This window comes from Pan troglodytes, chromosome 2, assembly GCF_028858775.2.
Source record: "Pan troglodytes isolate AG18354 chromosome 2, NHGRI_mPanTro3-v2.0_pri, whole genome shotgun sequence".
NCBI classification, from domain to species: Eukaryota; Metazoa; Chordata; class Mammalia; order Primates; family Hominidae; genus Pan; species Pan troglodytes.
In genome coordinates, this window is record NC_086015.1 from 70,229,392 (window position 1) to 70,247,708 (window position 18,317).

Here is an 18,317-nt window from a genome sequence, read left to right on the forward strand (position 1 = left end):
TTTTTAAAACTTTTACCATGGAAAAATTTAAAGACACACAAAAAAGATTACTAAAATGAATCCCTGTAGTCTCATCAATTACCAACTCTTGAGCAATATTGTTCCATCTATACCAAACCCTGCTTCCCACATGTCTGTATGATATTGAAGCAAATACCAGACATTCTGATTTCATCCAGAAATACATCACTATGCATCTCTAAAAGATAACTGTAAATATGTATAATGTATCAAAAATGAGTGTCATAACAGACAAATATTGTATTATATGTGTAAACTAAGAAAGTAAAATTCATAGAAGCAGAGAGTAGAACCATGGTTCTCGGGCGTTAGGGGGTGGGTAAATGGGGAGATGTTGGTCAAAGGGTACAAATTCTCAGTTATAGGATCAGCAGGTTCTGGGTATTTAAGATACAGCATGAAAAGTGATGGATGTGTTAATTTGATTGTGGTAATCATTACACAATGTGTATCAAATCATCACATTGCTCACTTTAATATATATAATCTTTATTTGTCATTTATTTTAAAAAATGAATATCATAGTCTAGAAGTATTTCCCCAAAGCTATTTATCACTTACAAAGGGGAAAATAGTAATTTTATGGTTGGAAAGACTGGCAGTCGCTATTTTATCCAAGTGATCAAGATTAACATCACCACTAATAAGATTATATTAACATCATACATCTCTAATATAATGCACCAAGAAGGACACAATGTCACTTCTTTGGTCTTCTTGCCAAAGATGCATAATCTCAATGTGATCATGAGAAAACATCACACAAACCCAAATTGAGAGACATTGTACAGAATTGTCAAAGTCATGATAAAGAAAGATGAAAGAACTGCCACAAATAAGAGAAGACTAAGGAGACACAACAAGTAAATGCAGTGTAGGATCCTGGATTTGATCCTGGAACAGAAAAGATTTTGGGAAAAACTGGTAACATTCAAAATCTGTAATTTAGCTATTAGCATTGCAGCAAAACTGGTAGCTGGCTTTGATAAGTGTACTCTAGTTAATTTATTAACATTAGAGAAGCCAGCATATATGTGAACTCTGCTATTTACGCAACTTTTATGAAAGTTTGTTTTAAAAAAACAAACTAAAATGCCACATTTGGACATTGTATGAAATACTTGTTTTTAGAGTCATCTTCTAAAATAATGACAAGTTAAACTTAAAATTTAATTTCTTTTATTGTTAACTTGTATTAAAATAATATATGCAATTAGTAACAACCCAAATAATGTAGAAAGACTTAAGATGAAAAACAACAGTCTCCTGCCCATCCCTCTCCATTCTGGTTCCACCCTCTAGAGGTAGCCTTTATTTTTTAGTTTTTAAAATTTTAACTGTTTTATTTTTAGTTCTTATTTCATCGGTACTTTCAGATAATATATTTAAATGTCTGTTTTAAAATTTGTCAGTAGATAAAGTTTGTTGAGTCTTTCGGATGGAAGATGTGATTAAGCTCACATTATGTTCTGTTCTTCCCCAACCTGTCTCATCCTAGCATTCCAGTTATATAAATTTCATTCCTCTGTTCATTTTAGAAACTTTAAGTTATATATTTGTTTCTTTATTTCTTATCCTACGAACTTTCAGCATCTTACAACTTTCTCTTGACATCATGAGGCTGTTGCTTTCTTTTTGCCACCTTGTCCTCCTTAACCTGCAAATTTCACTTTCTGGAAAGACTTCTCTCAACTATACTTTCATTGTACGTTGTCAAGAGGGTTGACAATTTCATCCTGTCTTTTACCCTCAGTCACTTCTTTCATAGCTTTTCTGTATTGATTCTAAAAGTGGAGTGCCGGTGAACTAGTGTTTGTATTATTGAGAAGACTTCATGAATGATCAGACCATGTAGTGTGCTAAGGCTGTATTTTTTTGTGTGTGTGGGACTTACACCCTGAGAGATGGTTTCAGCATCAGAATCAAATAGACCTTTTCTTGCACTCTATCAGTTGCTAAGATTTAATTTCCAACATTTGGGGCATGAGCTTGTCTTTTTTTCTTGGAGTTTCTAATTGCCTTTTCTGTATGAAAAAGGCATTATTTGCATTATTTTTAGGTATGACGACTTTGAAAACATACTGTCTTTTGTCCTGAGTCCCCTTTTACCCTGGGAATCTTGGAATCTTTCATTCTCCTGTTCTAATCCTCTGTTAATATTCACTGTGTTTGGGCTTCTATTCTTGGGTCAGATTTGCTGTTTCCTGAAGGCCGCATAGCATAGTGGTTCAGAGCAGGGCTTTGTGTTCAGGCAGCCCAGGTTTTACCAACAGCTCTGCCTCTGTTAAACTTACACCTGGTGCTATAGTGTCCTCATTGAATGAAAATGCTTTCAGATATGAAAAATATAAGAATATAGTTCATTTGTTTGAAGGCTTTTATTTGATTCTGATTTTTTTTGGGAGGGGGGTCAGGTAATTATCTTTCTCTAGTGCCTATTATTTTACAAATCTCTCATTAAAGACAGCCGATGATAACCATTCTAATGATTCTTTGGCCTCAAATGTGTTTCATTGGTTTTTTTTTATAGTAGGAAGGAATTATGTTAATGTTATGATTCTTAGAAAAGCATTTTGATCTTATTAGTTTAGTGTGTATCCTGATTATGTTTTGGAAATAAGTGGTTAAATTGATCTGTGGGAGTCTTACAAACTGATTACCAAGTTTCTGATACAGCTTGCCTGTGTCTTGATCCACTTGTTGTAAGTCTTTCCTATTATCAGTGAATTTTTCCATACTTCTATTTTAGAGAATGGAATGATGACTAAGTTAAAACTCACTTCAGGACAAAATTTATTATCCTTCACAGGGTAAATGACAAACATGTCATTTACCTGGTAGAGGATACCAATAGTATCTGTGTTCACAGTCAGCTATGTTATGTTTCATGTTGACTAACAAAGATCTTGTGATAATTAGACTCTGCTGATTTATCTTTTTGTTCACACAATGGTTTTCCAAGGTTTTCTCATCCTTGTAGACATTTAATATTAGTTTGAAAAAGTAGTGAGAACAACACATCTCAATCATTAAGTTTTGATGAAGTGAAAACACCAAAGGTCTGGTATATAGTTGCCTCTTGGTAAGTGATAAGTTCTTACCACATTATTTTTCTGTATTTGAAGGAGAAAGTAGGTTGAATTTATCCAGCATCTGCCATATGCCAGACTAGGTACTTTTCATATATATTTTTTTCATTTAATCTTCACAGTAATTCTCAATCATTATTGCCAACTGAGTAATTGGAAAGTAAGTACCTCTTTAATACCTTGTCATGATTCCCAGTCAATCTGTAATGTTCATCTACCTTGTAAACCATTTTATATGCTAACAGACATTTCTCTGTTTAATACCAGTGAGAAAACTGACCTTTGGTGGTGTAACTTGATCTACATAAAGCACGAAATACCGTTAGTGGAAGGCAGAGTTGGTCTCTGAATTCTTTGAACTCTTACGCTCGTCTAGTAACAACATATGTATTTCCTTTCTACTCTTTGAGATATGAGTGAGGAAGTTTGAAATGAATAGTAACACCACCTTTTTCTTTTTTTTCTGCCTTTCCAGCTTTTTTGAAAAATTACAATTTATAGAAAAGGTAAAACGTGTGTTTTTTTCCCCAGGGTTCACCAATTAACATTTTGCTTAATCTGCTCTGCTCCTCTTTCTTCCTCTTTTTTTTCCTGAAATATTTTAAGTAAGTAGCAGACAATCTGACACTTATCATTTAGTATTTCAGCATGTCTCCTGAGAATGGAGTCCTACTTCTCATAACTACAATGCCATTATCACACCCAAGAAATTTAATATTCACTAACTAATATTATCTAATATGTGGTCAATTTCCCTGTTGTCCCAGTGATAAAAGCCTTACAGCTTCTTTCTCTACTCAGGATACAGCTGAACAAATACATTGCATTTGGTCGTCAGGGTCCCCAACCTTTTTTATTTCCTCCATGACATAGACTTTTGTAGAGTCCAAGATATTTATCCTGTAAATGGTCCCATAATCTGGATTATCTGAGTTCCTTATGATTAGACTCAGGTTAATTGGTTTTTTTATATGAATACCTAAGTATTTTGGGGTGTTTCTCATTGAGTTATACCAGAGGCACAAAAAGTCTTACACTTGGTGAGTTTAATGGTTTGATTAAGTTGTTTTCGTTTGTTATACACTAAAGGTTCAATTATCCTTTGATGTTAAGAGGCAATCTATGGGGTAATATTTTGAGAACACGTGATTATCCCATTCCCCAATAATCTTTCACCTAATAGTTTTAACATCTATGGATACTTCTTGTCTGAAGCATTTGTTACATGGGTGATTGCAAAATAATGATTTTCCTAATACTGTCATTTTTCTATGAATTTGTTAGCTGGCATTCTTCTGTAGGGAAGAGTTTCCTCCCTTGCCCTCCAGATCCTTTTTAAAAAATCCCCATGGACTCCTGGATTTTTAAAAAATAGCCTAATTGAGTTACAATTCATGTACCAGACAGTTTACTCATTTAAAGTGACAGTTCAAGGGATTTTAGTGTATTCATAAGTGTGTGCAATCACCACCATAGTCATGGATTCTTTTTTTGTTGGGTAATTATAGTCTATTACCATTAGTATTATTCTTTTGATACTTAAACTGTCCCATATTTGTCCAGTGGGAGCCTCTTCAGCCTACTTCTGTGTTCATGTGACATTTCCCCATTAGTCCTTTTTTTTTTTTTGAGATGGAGTGTCATTCTGTTGCCCAGGCTGGAGTACAGTGGCATGATCTCAGCTCACTGCAACCTCCGCCTCCCAGGTTCAAGCGATTTTCCTGCCTCAGGCTCCCGAGTAACTGGGATTACAGGCACGCACCACCACACCCAACTGATTTTGCATTTTTAGTAGAGATGGAGTTTCACCATGTTGGCCAGGCTGGTCTCGAACTCCCGACCTCAAGGGAGTCACCCACCTTGGCCTCCCAAAGTGCTGAGATTATAGGCATGAGCCACCGTGCCAGGCCCCCATTAGTCTTTGAGAACCTCCTTGCTGGTGTAGCAAGGTATCTTAGTCTTACCTTGTACTCTCCCTGCCCCAGTCCTGTAATCAGCCCCTCCCCAAGGGGGCCTTGATTCCTTCTGGTGGGGAGTGGTATTTAGAAACTATAGGTGTATCATTGCATCTAGGCTCTTTTATTGGGCAGAAAAAAAATTAAATTATTTCATCTTTCCCATTTCATATATTTACATCAGGCAAGAAGAACACAGAATTTTGATTTATTTTAAAAATTATACTGTAAACTTCTCTCCGGTGTACAGTGCTGTGAATTCAGCGTACATATAGATTTGTATAGCCATCATCACAATCAAGATACAGAACATTTCCATCACCCCAAAGTCCCTTCTGCTAGCCGGTGCATACCCATTTCCCTGCTTCTTACTGCTGGCAACTTTAGCGATCTGTTCTCCATCACTATAGTTTTTTCTGTTTGAGAATGTCATTTAAATGGCATTACAGAATATACAGCCTTTTCAGATTGCCTTCTGTCACTCAGCGGAATGCCTTTGAGATTCATCCCAATTATTGCATGTATCAATAGTTTCTTCCTTTTTATTGCAGGGTGGTATTCCATTGTTAGGACATATAGTGGAATACAAAAATTATGGTTTATCCTTTGATCTATTGAAGGACATTTGACTTCTTTTGGTGTCATTATTAAGAGAATTGCTGTTAATAGTCATGTATAAGTTTTTGTGTGAACATCATTTTCATTTTTCTAGGGTAGAAATGCAGGAATGGGTTTGCTGGGCCATGTGGTGAGTGTATATTTAGCTTTATTAGAAACTGTGAACTCTTTTCTTTTCTTTCTTTTTTCTTGAGACAAGGTCTCACTGTGTTAACCCAGGCTGAGTGCAGTGGCGCAGTCTTGGCTCACTGCAACCTGTCTCCCGGGCTCAAGTGATCCTCCTACCTCAGCTTCCTGAGAAGCTGGGACTATAGACATGTACCACCACACCTGGCTAATTTTTGTATTTTTTTGTAGAGATGGGGTTTCACCATGTTGCCCAGGCTGGTCTCAAACTCCTGGGCTCAAGCAGTCTGCCTACCTTGGCATCCCAAAGTGCTGGGGTTATTAGGCCACTGTGCCTGGCCCAAACTCTTTTCTGTAGTGGCTGTACAATTTTACATTCCCACCAGCAGTATATGGTTAGCACTTGATACTGTGAGGATTTTTATTTTAGCCATTTTAGTAGGTGTGTAATAATACCCCATAATGGTTTTATTTATTATTGTTTTAATCTTAGTTGACTCTTGAATCACAAAAGTTAAATAGTCCAGAAAATAAATTTATTTGCAAAAAAGAACCACACATATTTATGAGAGAGAAACTTTCTATAAGACTCTAAGTTTAGAATATTGAGACTTCTATCTCTTGAACATGGTATCTCCATTTACTTTAATCTCCATTTTCTTTAATGTTTCGATAATACTTTGTAAATTTGTTGACCGTTTTGAATTTTTTAAATTTATTCCTAGGTAATATTTTCTGATGCCACTAAAATGTTATCTGTGTCTTCACTTTTTTATGCTAAAATATTTTAAAGTCAATTAATATTACACACTTAAATATTTCAGTATAGGCTGGGCATAGTGGCTCATGCCTGTTATCCCAGCACTTTGGGAGGCTGAGGCGAGAGGGTCGCTTGAGCCCAGGAGTTTGAGACTAGCCTGGGCAACATAGTGAGACCATGTTTCTACAAAAAATTTTTTAAAAATTGCTGCCTGTGGTGGTGCACACCCATAGTCCCATTTTCTTGGGAGGCTGAGGTGGGAGAATCACTTGAGCCCAGGAAGTGGAGGCTGCAATGAGCTTAGATTATGCCACTGTACTCCAGTCTGGGCAATAGAGCAATGTTAGAAAGAATGCTGAGTGCTGGAACTCTAATCCATTGCTATCAGAGAGGGAATAAAGTCCTTCTGAAAAAATAGTTTCATATGATACAGTAAAACTGAAGATCCATATAAGCTGATTTTCTCCACCACTGGCAGGTATATACCTAACAGAAATGCACATGTGTACCAAGAGACACATGCAACAATATTCATATCAATATTGTTTATAACAGGAACAATTTGAGATAAATGTTTCTCAATATAAGAAAAAATAAACTATGATATGTAAGTGCATGGAATAATACATAGTAGTGTAAAAAGAACAAACTGCAGCTCTTGCAACAACATGGATCAATCTCAACAAATTTCATAACAAAAAAGAGATGCAAAGTCATATAAGGTAAGTGTTCATACAGAGTTCAAAAGCAGTGCTTGCTACATTTTCAAATGGTGCAGCAAATATATATTTATATCCATCTATTGAGATATCAAGAAAACATGGCGAAAGGTTAATAATAATTGGGAATCTGGGTGAAGAATATGCAAAAATTCATTGAGCTATTTTGTTACCATTTTGTAGGTTTGAGATTTTTCAACATAAAAGGATAGGAAAGAGTTAAAAATCAGATTAAAGCTAATTTATATGGTTTTGGAGTACAGACATGGGTAGTAAAATGATAAGAAAATACCACAATTAAGAATAGTACCAACTCTGGGAAGAAGGATGAACTTTTGCTGAGGAAGAGCCTAGTAGGGGTCTTCTGGTGCTGGTCATTTCTTTATCTGAGTAAATGTGTGAGCTTTCCTTTATAATTATCTATTAAACAATCCATATGAATTCTATGCATTTTTCATATACATATTTCACAGGAGAAGAAAGGTAAAAACAATGTAATGAGGTATATAAAAATACTTTCAAAGAAAGATGGCTATCCACTTGTTAAACATTATTATTATTATTTTTAAAAAACCCTGCATTTGCTTTGTAACAAGTGAAGTAAGGGGATTTTTGCTATGTGAGTCGTTTACTTGAGATAAATTTATCAAAGGCACTTACTTGAGATAAATTTATCAAAAATTGAGGACCAATTTTTGAGGCTACCAATATAATGTCATCTTACTTTTACAATAAGGTAGTTCTTATACAGCCATCAATTCTGAATCTTGTTTAGTTTGGTAATACTAGGTAATAAATTCTTTTAAATAATCCCCATGAACTGCAGTATGATACCCTCATACTCATTTTGGCAGATATTCTAGCATATGCAACTTAAAAAATTGTTATAAGAAAACTTGAGCCCAGGAGTTGGAGCCCTAGGTAACAGCGAGACCCTTTCTCAAAACAAACAAACAAACAAAAAACAAAAAAATCCAAAAACACGATGGATGAAAATTTTATAATTGTTGAAATATCATACATGATTTATATTGTTCATGTGTAAATTTTGCCTATTTTCAATAGCTTTTTAAAAATGTTCTCATGATTTCACAGTATTTTTTGTGAAAATTGGAAGTCAAAAGTCGGTCAGAATTTCACATTCTCAAATTCACTTTTAATATATTGATATTAATTCACTCTTCTTTGTCATCTAAATCAATATCAAAATCTAAATCATCAGTTTAACTTTTTCTGCAGCTTCTTCTGTGGTTGGTTAGAACTTAGATTATTTTCAGTAATTTTTGTTTTTTCTGGTTCTTTATTAAACAGAATAATAGGGACTTCTTCGTTTCTACATTTTGTGCAGACTTCACATTCATAGGCACATAGTCTACACATTATGTGAAAAGAATCCTTCACTGACTTTTATAAATAAACATTTAACACATTTTTTCAGGTTTTGATAATGGTTTGTGTTTTTAAATTTTATTAATGCATGCGATTCAGGAACTTCTTTACAGAGTTGACATATTCCATCATGAAATTTTGCATTTATTTTCTTGGTCTGAACACTCTTAACCAAAGTTGGTGTTTTTTTGTTTTGTTTTGTTTTGTTTTGAGACAGGGTCTTGCTCTGTCACCCAGGCTGGAGTGTAGTGGCATGAGCTCAGCTCACTGCAAACTCCTCCTCACAGGTTCAAAACTTGGGGGTTTTTTTTTGTGCTTTTGTTTTTGAGACAGAGTCTCACTCTGTCACCCAGGCTGGGGTGCAGTGGTGTAGTCTTGGCTCACTGCAACCTCTGCCTCCCGGGTTCAAGTGGTTCTCCAGCATCAGCCTCCTGAGTAGCTGGGACTACAGGCACCCACCAGCACTCCTGGCTAATTTTTGTATTTTTAAGTGAGATGGGGTTTTACCCTATTAGCAAGGCTGATCTCCAACTCCTGACCTCAAGTGATCAGCCTGCCTTGGCCTCCCAAAGTGCTGGGATTACAGGCATGAGCCACCACGCCTGGCCCAAAACTTGTTATATTTGAAGCCAGATGTATTCTGGTGTTTCTGAGGCCTGGAACGAACCACATTGCCCTTCTGGGAGCTAACCACAGAAACAACCACCCTGCCCTTAGTAGAGGGGAAATAATGCAGGGAAGACCAACAAACTATTCCCAGGAGTTGATGCTGTTTCTCATAGTGGTTTTAATTTTCAGTTCCCTAATGGCTAATGACGTTGAACATCTTTTCATATGCTTATTTGGCATCCTTGCATCTTTTTATCGTGAAGTATCTGTTCAGTCTTTTTCTCATTTTTAATTGTATGATTTCTTTGGGAGTTTCGAAAGTTCTTTATGTATTTGGGATGCTCATCCTTTGCCCTTAGGTGACTTGCAGTATTTTCTAATAATCTGTAACTTGTAATTTCTCTAAACAGTATTATTTACAAAGTTACAGTTTTAAATTTTGGTAAAGTTCGATTCATTTTTTCTTTTATGAATTGTACTTTGGATGTCATCTCTAGGAACTCTTCCTAACTCTAAGTCATTAAGGTTTTCTACCATGTTTTCTTCTAAAAGTTTTATAGCTCTGTGTTTTACATTTACATCTATGATCCATTTTGAGTTGATTTTTATTTAAGGGTTGAGGTTTAGCTCAAAGTTTGTTTTTTGCATATATAGATGTCTAGTTGTTCTAACAGCATTTGTTGAAAAGATTTTTTTCCTCACTGAAATGCTTTTGCATCTTTTAAAAAAATCAGTTGGCCAGATTTGTATGGGTCTGTAGCTGGAAGAAATATATATATTAAGGAATCTATATATATAGGTTCCAAGCAATGTCTTTATTTTTCTTTATTTAGGTGTTTGTTTTCATATTTTTGAATATCCCAGTCTTGAAAGATGATGTTTTGATTTTCTGAGACCTTTCCCTTTGTTTTTTAATTTAATTTTATTTTTCTCGAGACAAGGGTGTTGCTCTGCCACCAAGGCTGGGGTGCAGTGGCGTGATCTCAGCTCACTGCAACCTCCCTTCTGGATTCAAACGCCACCTGAGTAGCTGGGATTACAGGTGTGCACCACCATGCCCGGCTAATTTTTGTATTTTTAATAGAGGTGGGGTCTCACCATGTTGGCCAGTCTGGTGTTGAACCCTTGGCCTCATGTGATCTGCCCAACACAGCCTCCTGAAGTGCTGGGATTACAGGCATGAGCTACCGTGCCTGGCCTGTTTGTTTTTTAAATTGATATGATGGCTATCTTAAAAAAATCTCAAAGCGGGCCGGGTGCGGTGGCTCACGCCTGCAATCCCAGTGCTTTGAGAGGCTGAGGTGGGCGGATCACGAGGTCAGGAGATTGAGACCATCCTGGCTAACACGGAGAAACCCCATCTCTACTAAAAATACAAAAAATTAGCCAGGCGTGGTGGCAGGCGCCTGTAGTCCCAGCTACTCAGGAGGCTGAGGCAGGAGAATGGCGTGAACCTGGGAGGCGGAGCTTGCAGTTAGCCCAGATCATGCCACTGCACTCTAGCCTGGGCGACAGAGCGAGACTCCGTCTCAAAAAAAAAAAAAAAAAAATCTCAAACTGTTTCCTGTCTTTTCTCTCCTAAAACATCTCTTTGTTCCTTTTCTTTTTCTTTTTTAAGTGATAGAAAGGACTGACTTTTTAGTCACTGTTTTTACAGTTCAACAATTCGGTATCTTTCACTTTTTTTCTGTCTCTATTTTTCTGAAAATGCCTATTTTCTCTTGCATTACTATACTGTTAATATGTAGACAGTGGATTAGAAACTCACTTCTTCCTCTTTTTTGATTCATAATATAGTTACTATTACTTCCTTATATAGATTGTGCCATTAGTTTTTAAAATTCTTGCTGCTGCATTATCATGTAGTAAAAATAATTTCAACATTCACCTACTGGAAGGAGGAAAAGGTGGTGTGTATTTTGTTTTATCTAAGCACAAAGGATCTTTGCTTTGAGTTGTCTTCCTTACAATATCCTATAAAATACAAAATCTGAAGTGAGTTGCTAAGATTACTGTTTACTTTGTGCTGAAATAAACCTAGAACCTAAATTATTTGCTTCTTGTTGTAGTACTGCCTTCTTAGAATTGAAACTCTAAAAATCATGGAATTAATGTGAAGTTTTTAATGCAGAGGACAGATTACAGAAATTTTCTTTGTACACTATCACTCAAACGTTTGCTATAGTTTTGAGAATAATATTGTTACTGAAGTGGTGACCCAGTAATTTTTAGTTCACCAGAAAAGATTTATAGAGTAAGTGTAGGGTACAGAGCTGTAGAATTAGCCATGTGTGGATGGGACAGAGGAGAGAGATTCTGCCCCTAGACGGCTCCTCCTATTTGTGTGTGGAAATCCATGGATATTTGTAAAGCAGTTCATTAGTAGTTGAACACTCAGTAATTGGATATTTTAAAGTGTTGGAGTACTGGCAAGATGAGAACAAATAGACAGCGAAGGAGAGAATCCTTGTCTCTGAATGAGTTGAATTCTGGGCATTCCTTTTAGACAACTTACGAAAAGGAAGAGTAGAGTAATGGAATTGATATGTTGACATTGGAAAGCATTTTTTTAAAAAAATTAAACTTTAAGTTCTGGGATACATGTGCAGAATGTGCAGGTTTGTTACATAGGTATACACGTGCCATGGTGGTTTGCTGCAACCATCAACCCGTCTTCTACATTAGGTATTTATCCTGATGCTATCCCTCCTGTAGTCATCCCCTACCCCTCGACAGGCCCCAGTGTATGATGTTCCCCTCTCTGGGTCAATGTGTTCTCATTGTTCAACTCCCACTTATGAGTGGGAACAGGCAGTGTTTGGTTTTCTGTTCCTGTGTTACTTTGCTGAGAATGATGGGTTCCAACTTCATCCATGTCCCTGCAAAGGACATGAAGTCATCCATTTTTATGGCTGCATAGTATTCAATGGTGTATATGTGCCACATTTTCTTTATCCAGTCTATCATTGATGGGCATTTAAGTTGGTTCCAAGTCTTTGCTATTGTGAATAGTGCCGCAATAAACATACTTGTGCATGTGTCTTTATAGTAGAATGATATATAATCTGTTGGGTATATACCCAGTAATGAGATTGCTGGGTCAAATGGTATTTCTGGTTCTAGATCCTTGAGGAATTGCCACACTGTCTTCCACAATGGTTGAACTAATTTACACTCCCACCAACAGTGTCAAAGTGTTCCTATTTCTCCACATCCTCTCCAGCATCTGTTGTTTCCTGACTTTTTAATGATTGTCATTCTAACTGGCATGAGATGGTATCTCATTGTGGTTTTAATTTGCATTTCTCTAATGCCCATTGATGATGAGCATTTTTTCATATGTTTGTTGGCCACATAAATGTCTTCTTTTGAGAAGTGTGTGTTCATATCCTTCGCCCAGTTTTTGATGGGGTTGTTTGTTTTTTTCTTGTAAATTTAAGTTCCTTGTAGATTCTGGATATTAGCCCTTTGTCAGAGGGATAGATTACAAAAATTTTCTCCTATTCTGTAGGTTGCCTATTCACTCTGATGATAGTTTCTTTTGCTGTGCAGAAGCTCTTTAGTTTAATTAGATCCCATTTGTCAATTTTGGCTTTGTTGCCATTGCTTTTGGTGTTTTAGTCATGAAGTCTTTGCCCATGCCTGTGTCCTGAATGGTATTGCCTAGGTTTTCTTCTAGGGTTTTTATGGTTTTAGGTCTAATGTTTAAGTCTTTAACCCATTTCGAGTTAATTTTTGTATAAAGAGTAAAGAAGGGGTCCATTTTGAGTTTTCTGCTTACGGCTAGCCAGTTTTCCCAACACCATTTACTAAGTAGGGAATCCTTCCCCCATTGCTTTTTTCAGGTTTGTCAAAGATCAGATGGTTGTAGATGTGTGGCGTTATTTCTGAGGCCTCTGTTCTGTCCCTTGGGTTTATATATGTGTTTTGGTACTAGTACCATGCTGTTTTGGTTTACTGTGCCTTGTAGTATAGTTTGAAGTCAGGTAGCGTGATGCCTCCAGCTTTGTTCTTTTGCTTAGGATTGACTAGGCTATGCAGGCTCTTTTTTGATTACGTATGAAATTTAAAGTAGTTTTTTCTAATTCTGTGAAGAAAGTCAATGGTAGCTTGATGGGAATAACATTGAATCTATAAATTACTTTGAGCAGTATGGCCATTTTCACATTAATGGTTCTTCTTATCCATGAGCATGGAATGTTTTTCCATTTATTTGTGTCGTCTCTTATTTCCTTGAGCAGTGGTTTGTAGTTCTCCTTGAAGAGGTCCTTCAAATCTGTTGTAAGTTGTAGTCCTAGGTATTTTATTTCCTTTATAGCAGTTGTGAATGGGAATTCACTCATTATTTGGCTGTTTATCTATTATTGGTGTATGGAAATGCTTGTGATTTTTGCACATTGGTTTTGTATCCTGAGACTTTGCTGAAGTTGCTTATCAGCTTAAGGAGATTTTGGGCAGAGACGATGGGGTTTTCCAAACGTACAATTATGTCATCTGCAAACAGAGACAATTTGACTTCCTCTCTTCCTATTTGAATACCGTTTATTTGTTTCTCTTGCCTGATTGCCCTGGCCAGAACTTCCAATACTCTGTTGAATAGGAGTGGTGAGAGAGGGCATCTTTGTCTTATGTCAGTTTTCAAAGGGAATGCTTCCAGCTTTTGCTCATTCAATATGATACAGGCTGTGGTTTTGTCATAAACAGCTCACAATATTTTGAGATACGTCCATCAATGCCTGGTTTATTGAGAGTTTTTAGCATGAAGAGATGTTGAATTTTATTGAAGGCCTTTTCTGCATCATTTGAGATAATCATGTGGTTTTTGTCATGGTTCTGTTTATGTGATGGATTACATTTGTTGATTTGCATATGTTGAACCAGCCTTGTATCCCAGGGATGAAGCTGACTTGATCATGGTGGATAAGCTTGTCGATGTGCTGCTGGATTCGGTTTGCCAGTATATTATTGAGGATTTTCACATTCATGTTCATCGGGGTTATTGGCCTGAAATTTTTTTGTGTGTGTGTGTCTCTGCCAGGTTTTGGTATCAGGATGATGTTGGCCTCATAAAATGAATTACGGAGGAGCCCCTCTTTTTCTATTGTTTGGAATAGTTTCAGAAGGAATGGTACCAACTCCTCTTTGTACCTCTGGTAGAATTCGGCTGTGAATCTGTCTGGTACTGGGCCTTTTTTGGTTTGTAGGCTATTAATCACTTCCTCAATTTCAGAGCCTGTTATTGGTCTATTCAGAGATTCACCTTCTTCCTGGTTTAGTCTTGGGAGGGTGTATGGGTCCAGGAATTTATCCATTTCTTCTACATTTTCTAGTTTATTTGCATAGAGGTGTTTATAGTATTCTCTGATGGTAGTTTGTATTTCTGTGGGTTCAGTGGTGATATCCCCTTTATCACTTTTTATTGTGTCTGTTTGATTCTTCTCTCTTTTCTTCTTTATTTGTCTGGCTAGTGGTCTATTTTGTTAACCTTTTCAAAACATCAGCTCCTAAATTAATTGTGTTTTTGGAGGGTTTTTTGTGTCTCTATCTCCTTCATTTCTGCTCTTAGTTATTTCTTGTCTTCTGCTAGCGTTTGAATTTGTTTGCTCTTCTCTAGTTCTTTTAATTGTGATGTTAGCGTGTCTATTTTAGATCTTTCCTGCTTTCTCCTGTCGGCATTTAGTGCTATAAATATGAGTCTAAACACTGCTTTAGCTGTGTCCCAGAGATTCCGGTACGTTGTGTCTTTGCTTTCATCAGTTTCAAAGAACTTACTTATTTCTCCCTTAATTTCGTTTTGTACCCAGTAGTCATTCAAGAGCAGGTTGTTCAGTTTTCATGTAGTTGTGCGGTTTTGAATGAGTTTCTTAATCCTGAGTTCTAATTTGATTGCACTGTGATCTGAGAGACTATGATGATTTCCATTTTTTTACATTTGCTGAGGAGTGTTTTACTTCCAATTATGTGGTCAATTTTAGAATAAGTGCGATGTGTTGCTCAGAAGAATGTATATTCTTTTGATTTGGGGTGGAGAGTTCTGTAGATGTCTATTAGGTCCCCTTGGTCCAGAGCTGAGTTCAAGTTCTGAATATCCTTGTTAATTTTCTGTCTTGTTGATCTGTCTAATATTGAGAATTGGTGTTAAAGTCTCCCACTGTTGTTGTGTGGGCATCTAAGTCTGTTTGTAGGTCTCTAAGAACTTGCTTTATGAATCTGGGTGCTCCTGTATTGGGTACATATGTATTTAGGATAGTTAGCTCTTCTTGTTGCATTGATCCCTTTGCCACTACATAATGCCCTTCTTTGTCTTTTTTCATGTTTGTTGGTTTAAAGTCTGTTTCGTCAGAGACTAGGATTGCAACCGCTGATTTTTTTTGCTTTCCATTTGCTTGGTAAATATTCCTCCATCCTTTTATTTTGAGCCTATTTGTGTCCTTGCACATGAGATGGGCCTCCTGAATACAGCACACTGATGGGTCTCCACTCTTTATCCAATGTGCCAGTCTGTGTCTTTTAGTTGGGGTTATTTAGCCTGTTTACATTTAAGATTAATATTGTTATGTGTGAATGTGATCCTGTTGTTACGATGCTAGGCAAAATAACCTATTAATTGATGCAGTTTCTTCTTAGTGTTGACGGTCTTTACAATTTGGTATGTTTTTGCAGTGGCTGGTACCAGTTGTTCCTTTCCATATTTAGTGCTTCCTTCAGGAGCTCCCGTAAGCCAGGCCTGGTGGTGACAAAGTCTCTCAGCATTTGCTTGTCCATAAAGGATTTTATTTCTCCTTTGCTTATGAAGCTTAGTTTGGCTGGATTTGAAATTCTGGGTTGAAAATTCTTTTAAGAATGTTGAATATTGGCCTCCACTCTCCTCTGGCTTGTAGGGTTTCTGCAGAGAGACCTACTGTTAGTCTCATGGCTTCCCTTTGTGGGTAACCCGACTTTTCTCTCTGGCTGCCCTTAACATTTTTTCCTTCATTTCAACCTTTGTGAATCTTGACGATTATGTTGCTCTTTCTCGAGGAGTATCTTAGTGGTGTTCTCTGTATTTCCTGAATTTGAATGTTAGCCTCTCTTGCTAGGCTGGGGAAGTTCTCCTGGATAATATCCTGCAGAGTGTTTTCCAACTTTGTTCCATTCTCCCCGTCACTTTGAGGTATGCCAATCAAACGTAGGTTTGGTCTTTTCACATAGTCCTATATTTCTTGGAGGCTTTGTTTGTTCCTTTTCATTCTTTTTTTCTCTAATCTTGTCTTCACATTTTATTTCATTAAGTTGATCTTCAGTCTCTGATATCCTTTCTTCTGCTTGATCTATTTGGCTATTAATACTTGTGTATACTTCATGAAGTTCTAAAAATGTGGAAAGCTTCCCGAATTTCCATGTCATCCTTGCACAGGGCACATGCTAATCTTCTCTATATAGTTCCAATTTTAGTATATGTGCTGCCGAAGCCAATGCGGAAAGCATTATTTTTAAAAAGTGTGCTTAACTGCCTTTAAGGAGTATTTTTTACTTGTACTTTGAATGGTACTCAAACATTGAGCCTGGACTTTCTTCATGAAATCATATGCACAAAACACCCCTTTGGGGTTGGGATTTTTGTTAATTCTTTTTTTTTTTAATTTAAATTTACTTTAGGTTCAGGGGTACATGTACTGGTTTGTTATGTAGGGAAACTTGTGTCATGGAGGTTTGTTGTACAGATTATTTTGCCACCCAGGTACTAAATCTTGTGCCCATTAGTTTTTTTTTTTTTTTTTCCTGATCCTCTCCCTCCTCCCAGCCTCCACCGTCCGATAGGCTGCAGTGTCTCTTATTCCCCTCCGTGGATCTATGTGTTCTCATCATTTAGCTCGCAATTATAAATGAGAACATGTGGTATTTGGTTTTCTCTTTCTGCATTAGTTTGCAAAGGATAATGGCCTCTAGCATCATCCATATTCCTGCAAAGGAAGTGATGTTTTTTCTTATGGCTGTATAGTATTCATGGTATATATGTACCACATTTTCTTTATCCAGTGTTTTATTGATGGGCATTTAGGTTGATTCCTTGTCTTTGCTGTTGTGAATAGTGCTGCAGTGAACATAGGTGTGCATGTGTCTTTATGATAGAAGGATTAATATTCCTTTGGGTATATACTCAGTAATGGAGTTGTTGGGTCAAATGGTAGTTCTGATTTTAGGCCTTTAAGGAATCACCATACTGTCGTCCACAATGGTTGAACCAATTTACATTCCTGCCAACACTGTGTGCGTTCCTTTTTCTCTCCAGCCTAGCCAGCATCTGTTATTTTTTGACTTTTTAATAATGGCCATTCTGACAAGTATGAGATGGCATGTCATTGTGGTTTTGATTTATTTACATTTCTCTAATGATCGGTGACATTGAGGTTTTTTCATATTTTGCAAAAGTTTTTTCCCATTCTGTAGATTGTCTGTTTACTCCGTTGATAGTTTCTTTTGCTGTGCACAAGCTCTTTAATTAGTTCCCATCAATTTGTGGTTTTGTTTCAATTGCCTTTGGCATCCTCGTCATGAAATCTTTTTGTGTTCCAGTGTCCAGAATGGTATTGCCTAGGTGTCTTCCGGGGATTTTATATTTTTAGGTTTTATATTTAAGTTTTTAATCATCTAGAGTTAATTTTTATATATGGTGTAAGGAAGGCGTCCAGTTTCAATCTTATGCATTTGGCTAGCCAGTCATTCCACCACCATTTATTGAATAGGAAATGCTTTCTTTCTTCATTGCTTGTTTTTGTCACCGTTGCTGAAGAGCAGATGATTGTAGGTGTGTGGCCTTACTTCTGGGCTCTCTGTTCTGTTTGTCTGTGTGTGTGTTTTTGTACCAGTACCACGTTGTTTTGGTTACTGTAGCCCTGTAATAGAGCTTGAAGTCTGGTAGTGTGATGCTTTTAACTTTGTTCTTTTTGCTTAGGATTACCTTGGCTACCTGGGCTCTTTTTTTTTTTTTTGTTCCATATGAATTTTGAAATAGTTTTTTTCTAGTTCCGTGAAGAATGTCAGTGGTAGT

At 36.7% G+C, this 18,317-nt stretch overlaps 1 protein-coding gene and 1 non-coding gene across 10 annotated transcripts in view; one reads left to right on the forward strand and one right to left on the reverse strand.

The window, feature by feature from the left end:
* The window catches only part of SLC25A26 (solute carrier family 25 member 26), a 189,934-nt gene that overhangs the window by 86,606 nt on the left and 85,011 nt on the right, over positions 1-18,317 (forward strand). The gene's annotated exons all lie outside the window — the stretch shown is intronic.
* Positions 16,638-16,744, reverse strand: LOC112208724 (U6 spliceosomal RNA). The gene has a single exon (XR_002943301.1). It is a non-coding gene; the product is annotated as a U6 spliceosomal RNA (small nuclear RNA).